General features: G+C 39.4%; 1 long non-coding RNA gene across 2 annotated transcripts in view; it reads left to right on the forward strand.

Annotated features, from left to right (window-relative positions):
* Positions 1 to 6,699, forward strand: part of LOC121669319 — a 187,901-nt gene extending 181,202 nt beyond the window's left edge. Inside the window, exons 6-7 of one of the 2 annotated variants that reach the window (XR_006017710.1) lie at positions 331 to 748; positions 1,274 to 6,699. This is a non-coding gene — a long non-coding RNA (uncharacterized LOC121669319). Of the gene's footprint in view, positions 1 to 330 lie in introns of both variants that reach the window. The other variant, XR_006017711.1, reaches the window with a different exon arrangement.
* The last annotated feature ends 296 nt before the right edge of the window (positions 6,700 to 6,995 follow it).

Consider the following 6,995-nt stretch of genomic DNA (forward strand, 5'->3'; position numbering starts at 1 on the left):
CTAACTCTGTAAATGTGTTTGTCACCTAAAGAGTTTATAATATACTATAAGAATTGCTGGTCAGATGTCTACTCATCAGCAAAATAAATACTCCTTGAAATGGTACAGGCAAGTGTAAGAAAATTATTAAAATATTAAGGGGCAAGAAAAATTTATCCTGTGGAACATATCCATGTGGTCCAACTACTACCTCCAGCCGGGAGCTAGGCTTTTCTCTGTAAAACTGTGCAAAATTGTAGTTAATCTAACAGTAAATTAATCACACACAATTTTACATACTGAAATGAAATAAACACATTTATCTTGGCTTTTTTTTTCTATTTATTTTAGGGCTATATTTGCATGGACCTTGATAAGAAGAAAATCCACGTATTCTTTCCTTCAGAATTCTTCTTCTAACTTCTAATTAATTTTGCACATCCTCTGAGATGCACTTCCACCTTCCAGAAAAGCCATTTCCTCCCAATTTGTATCAACTGCTAATTCGCTGCTCCTTCTGGAGATTCTCACTGCTGCTTCATGGATCCATTGAAAGGCTTTCCTTTGAGAAGCTGCCCCCACTGCTGTGCCAGTGATTGGTGCTGGCAAGGAGGACTTGTGGCTCTCGTGAGAGCTCACCTGGCAGTCATCAACAGCAAACCCCATGTGCTGGAGCCGGGAGCGGGAAGGCCGCGGAGGGAACAGGGCGGAAAATGGAAATGGAATTGGGAAGTGGCGGGCCCAGCTGACTTCTCTGAACCCTGGGCAGGTGACACGCTTAAGGAATGGGGTTAGAAAGCTCAGTCTCCTGTCCTCCTGTGTTCTGGGCATGGTGGAACAGCAGCATTGTCTATGTGTGTGTAGGTATTGAAACAGGGAAGAGCAGAGAGTCTGTAACATGACTGGGTTCCTTAAAACTGTGTGGATCAAGAGATACAAACAGGGGTCTTTCCAATCACAGTTATTTTACAGAAATCCTTACGTGAAAAAAGTGGTGTTTGTGCTCAAACCTGTGCTGCTTGGAGCCCAGTGCTCCATTTCACGGGAGTGGTTTTATGCCCAGTTCTCACCACTGTGCCCAGCCTGTGCTTTTCTCTGGGAGCTTGCCAGGAACACGATGGGCCTGAGCTGCTCCAGGCACAAGGGAGGTCACACTAAGGTGATATTTTATGTACTCGGGGTCAGGGGCTGATCCTACGAGGGTTCATTTTGCCTGTGTTGCATTACATGTGTGCATCTCTTCCTGCACCTTTTTAAACAATTGTCTCTTGCTTCTCCCTTCCTCCCCCCACAGTGTGGCATCTCTGGAATCAGCCCCTTTGCTGTGGCTCCCCAGGCTCTGGGACTGGATTTGGCAGGGTCTGTGCTGCACTACAGCAGGAAGCTGGACTCTAAACCTGTGAAATCTGTGGTAAAGCATGCCAAGGTTTTTCATCTGAGCTGATGTTAGTGTGCCACTTTGCTCTCTACATCATTTTGTATCTTTTAATTTATAGGAAATTTTGGTACCTAAAAAAAAGAGGCTCCTTTATAATCAAATGCAAATGCTCAGTTCTCTTGGCAATAGTTTTCCACTGCCTATCCCTGTGAAGACTGGTTAATTATCTGATTTAACACCAAGTCCTCATGATGGCAGCTGACAGGAACACTTATGGGATACCTGAGACTAGTCCAGGGTTCTGAAATTGTCCAGCACCTCAAAACATGATCTGACTTGTTTGGTGCTGAAGAACACCTGAAGGTTATTAGAACTTGTGCAAGGTACAGTCAAGCCTTCATTTAGTGCTGTACTATATGGTTTGTAAAGTGTAACAGCTCTAAAGTTATACATTAACACCATGAATTTGTAGTGGGTTTTGCATATTACATTAATTCCAGTTAATAGGGAATTAGTGCCACCCAATGTAAAAATGTAACCCAAGTGTCTCTGATACTAGAAGGGAAGGCCTTCTCATTCTTTCTCTCCCATTTGCAGTAAACATTAGGGAAATAAAAATTACCATGGATTATGGAGCTGTTAAATATTATATATTCCTGTGCTATTAAATGTCATCTATTGCCATTACATAAACCTTACCTTTGATTAGCAACAAATATTCTGCTTTATTCTGAGAAACTGGCCTTTTCGTAATGCTCTAAAGGATTAATTGTGGTAATGAAATATTTCCCTGTCACAGTCTTGTGTAAACTGTAATTATTTTGGCCCCAGTTCTGCAAAGGCCTATGCAAGTCCGTAATTGCACTCAGGTGAGGAGAATTAAGTGCGTGCATAAATATTAATGTGGGTAGAAGCAAGGTCCTATGTGTAGCTTTTTCTCCTTTTACCAAACGTATAAGCCTGAATTCCAGTCTCTCTGGCTGTTTTATAGGAGGAAAATAACACTTAATAAAAATTAGTGAGGGCAAAGATAAATACAATGAAGGAATGCTCTGGCTCCCCAATAATTAATTACCTATCACTTATCTGTTTTATTCTGTTGGTTTTGAAGTAAGAGTGTACCAGCCCATGACACCTTGAAAAGAGTCAGGGTGAAGTAGAAGTAAATATTACTGGAGCTTTTGAGAATGTTTAGGTCATGATGCTATAACCACTTCCAGGTGGGCAGAAAAGCCAGTGCATTGGTTTTGTTGTATGACTGACAGTGTGTTGTAAATGAGGTGTGAGGAGAAAAGTGCCCAGTCTCAGCTATTCTTGAATTATCTTTATTATCTTTATTTAATTATTCTTTAATTATCGTTAATGTCTGGCTGAACCTGAGCATGCAACTTCAAGAGAATGAGGGCCAAAACCCCCCAGCATCTCTGTTTCTAATGTGAGTTTTGTGAAATTTGTCATTTGGTTACATTAAAATTTATAATGGGATACATAATTCTTCTTAAAACCCCAAATTTATAAAAATTATAGAATCAAATAAATCTTTAAAAATCCAACCTATAATCTGGCTTAATAAACTTGACTTTGAGCCATTCGAAAGACAGCTGTTATTTTGAGACATAAGCAATGAATATTGTGAGGGATTTTACAATAAATTTCAGCACAATCCAAATTTTAAACAAAAATACGATACTTAGGGAGAAATGCATCTGGATAGGATGTTTTGACTATTACAGTGTGAAGTGACTAGTGTAAAAAGTCCTTTAATAAATAAACTGCATACATTTCCTTCCCCACCACAGTAATTTTAAAAATGCATTATTTTTAAGGGATAGACATAATAGAAGATTCAAAATCTAATTGTAAAAGCAATAATTTGTGTCATGCACTCATTTATTTTTTTTCACAGCTCCAATTTAACTCCTTTTTTTGTTACCACAATGTAAATGACAAACATGTTTGTAGCTGCCTTTATATCAGGTTATATATTAAAAGCTCTCAGGTTTGCTGCTCATTCTGGTGCACAGAAAATGCTTTTTGGAACAAATTACACAACGTGGCACTCTCTGGGTTTTCAGATAGATGTTGGGTCTAATAGTAAAGAGTTTGCCTGTTTAAGAGGGTCTTTGATTGACACAAGCGGAAAGCTGAGGTGCTGCTGCTGAGCTGAGCTGGATGGTAATGCCAAAATTATCTACCAGGGGCTAAAGGGAGACATGCTGCTCCCAAAAATTTGTCATTTCCTCTCTTTGGAACACGAGGGGAGAGCTGCAGTGCCCACCCTGCAATCCCCCTCCTTTTGATTGGATGGCCTGGATAACACAAGCTACAAACCTAGAAAAGTGGTCATAAACCCAGGGACTTAAACACCCCAAAATCTGCCCAAAACTGGTGGAGAAACTGAGGAATATGACCATCAGCTTGAATAAAGAGTAACTGGGGATTAAAAAGAAACTTTGAAAAAAATCTGGAGCCAACTTGAGAAGGAGCAACAAAGCAACGACGTGTTTGGGGCCGGGCATCTGGGGAGGGCTTTGGGGTTTGTGTGCCTTGGAGGTGGCATGGGAAGGTCTGGAGCATCTGCAAATGCTTATTAACACTTTACAAGTGTCCAGTGTTGTGCTGAATCTCTTCTACTGCTGGTATAGACCCTGAATACCCAGGTCACAGATTGCCAGTTATTTATGAGCTGTTAATAAATCGATAAAACTTCTGATCTTGATTTGATTTAAACCACCTGAACTGAGGAGATTTTCCCTGTAACCATTGTGTATTTCAGGGGGATGTTTTAGGCCTTGGTAATTTCTGCTTCCTTGTACAAGAAATTTCTTTTTCTTTCTCATAACTTTCCCTCCTTGTCATGCCCCAAATTTCTATATTTGTTAAAGATGTCATAAAATTAGCTTCTGGACTCTAGCGGAGCCAGGAAAGTTTTTTTCCCCCAGTTTTTTCCATGCCATCATTTTGCGAGTGAATTAAATACAAGGAGAAGGGATGATCAAATAGCCTTTGTACTAAGACCATTTATAGGATTATACATTTAATTTATGTATAATAAAAACCCTTATAAAACATGCCGGGTAGTGGAATGTGGAAGATAAACAAACAAACAAAAAAATCCACTCATAAAAGCACAGGAGTGCAGATTCCTGTGGGATCCTGTCCCCTTCTCTGAACACATTTAAATTCAATTAGCACACCGAGATATATTCCAGACCCTTTAGTCCAACTGTGCCTTCTAAGGTGGAAAACACAGAGCAAACCCCCCTTTCTACTGGGATCTATTTTTAACTCTCAGGGCGCATTTTAGAGATCAGCAAGAGGTACAGAAAGTCAGTGCAGCTTTGCTTGCCTGTGATCTTGTGCTGCAGCAAGGGCAGCAAATGCCTTTCTCCAAGTGAGCTGCTTTGTCTGTTTTCTGAGCCATTTCTTTGAACTGCCTCTCATTAAAGAGAAAATAGCATTTTGCTGCTTCAGATTTGCTGGGAGATTCATATTAAGCTACAAAGAAGTTCCTCTCCACGCTCCTGTGATCAAGTTGTGTACGATGAGTGGAACTGGTAGTAGTAGTGCAAGGCTTATTGCATCTCTCAGGTCCCAATTATGCTTTTGGAAGTGCTCCCTCCCATTATGAAGGCAAATTTGCTCACAGATGCATTGTACCCAAAATGATCCACTTCTGCTGCATGATGAGCTTTATTGAGGTTTCCCAAGCCTGCCTTTTCTTGAGATTTTTTCCAGGATTTTATGCTTTTGAAGAAATACCTGTGTAACGTGTTACAGGATGCTGAATAATCCGCATTATTCCTGCTTTTTAATCAAATTTCTGCAGTTCCTCCACTTTCAAAATCCGTATTTCTAGACAACCACATGCACCGTATCTTTGAAACAGAGGGAGGATTTTCATGTTGCTTATGCATCCTGTGATTTTAAGGCATGTTGCCTTTGCAGGAGAAAAAGCCAGAAGCTTTTCCTCTACACTGGGTAATGAAAAAAGTATATTTCAAGGTGACAAATGCCAATATTTCAATGCTCAAGAAAAAAAAGGAATTGTCTACTATGTCTAGAGAATTGTGCAAGCATCCTGCTTTGAAGAAATGTGATTGAGAGATGCTGGTCCGCCCTATCTACCCCAGGTTGGTGGGTCCTGGTGAAGATTTACCAGCTGAGCAGTCCTCAAGAGGTATAACAGGAAGTGTATGTTCTCTGCTTGCAGTTCCTGAAGACAAGGTTGCAGTGATGAAGGGAAAATGATGACAGCATACAAAAAGAGGAGCTGATGCTACTCCTTTTTTCTGACCTTTCTTCACTGCTGAATATTGTGAAATAAATGAGGTGCAGAGAATTTTTTTTTTTTTTGGTGAGTTTGGGTCTTTATCTGCACACAAATAATCAAGGTTTGCCAAATGACTGAAAGGGTCCCACTTACTTTGAAAGTCTTACAATGCTATGTATACTCTTTCTCAAATGTCCTCTTATAATAGTCCTGAAGAGTCATCTTATATCTCCAGTCCTGAACAACATTTTTGGATGTATTTATTTGTTGGATTTATATAATTGCATAACACAGCAACAGCAGAGAAGATCTACACATTCAACCAATTTTCTCAATGTAAAAATCATGTTTGTCTATTCATTAATGGACACACCAAAATGATGGAAAGAAACACAAAATTGTATCTGAATATGAATTGCTGTTGATTTGAACTTCCTGTCTGATAAACAGAGTCTCAGCATTTGCAAGTACCTATCTGGTCACATATGATTTATTACTAACTGGGCATATAAGGCAGTTGCATTTGCATTTCACAATTCCTATGAAGAAACACGTGCTATTTCTTCACACCACTGAAAAATACAGTAAACTTTCTTCTACTCTTGATTTTTATTTTAAAAGAGTCTGTGGGAAGGTGTTTTATGTTTTTTGACAGCAGTAAAAATTAAGTCAAATATTTGATTCCAATATGGAATTCCTGCTGTATGTTAAGAATTAAGTAGAGGGCTAATTGTAGCACATTTATTTGTTAGAGCAAGATTTTAAAATACATACCTCACAGTGTGATTCATTTATCTTAAATAAGTTATTTGTTCTCCACAGTGTAATCTTTTCAGGGAGATATCAAACATAGTTTTAATGCAAACTCTACTGTAGGGAAATAAAACATATAGGGGAACCAATGTAGTCATATTCCATTTCCATCTGTTCTTTCCCCTGTTAACCTCAAATTTGCTTCAGTCCAGATCTGCTACAGATGCTGCCATTCTTATAGTCTGTTATTCTTTCCTGGGGCTGTGTTTTGTGTGTTGAAGGCAGAATAAATTCAGAGAGGGTTTGGAAAAAATTCTTTGCTAGCAACTATCTGAATTTATATTTTGCGACCATGTCACACCAGAGCCAGCCAATGTTCATGTGCTCTTGGAAACACAACAGGGGTTGAGAACTTCATCACTGATTTGCAGGTTAAGCCTGAATGTTTTCCAGGTGATGTCCTAAAGGTGTGAGAACTGCTGTTCAGGATGAAACAAAGGTGGGGTTTGGAAGAAGCCTGAAGAAAGGTAATGCTGTATCTTTATAGAAAGCCATTTTTAGGCACCCTGGGGAGCCAAACTAGAATCTGTGATCTTAGGACCATGAAGCTCA

The sequence above is a fragment of the Corvus kubaryi genome, unplaced genomic scaffold (genome assembly GCF_017639235.1).
Source record: "Corvus kubaryi isolate FWS band 111438036 unplaced genomic scaffold, C.kubaryi_AGA036_p1.0 37391, whole genome shotgun sequence".
NCBI classification, from domain to species: domain Eukaryota; kingdom Metazoa; phylum Chordata; class Aves; order Passeriformes; family Corvidae; genus Corvus; species Corvus kubaryi.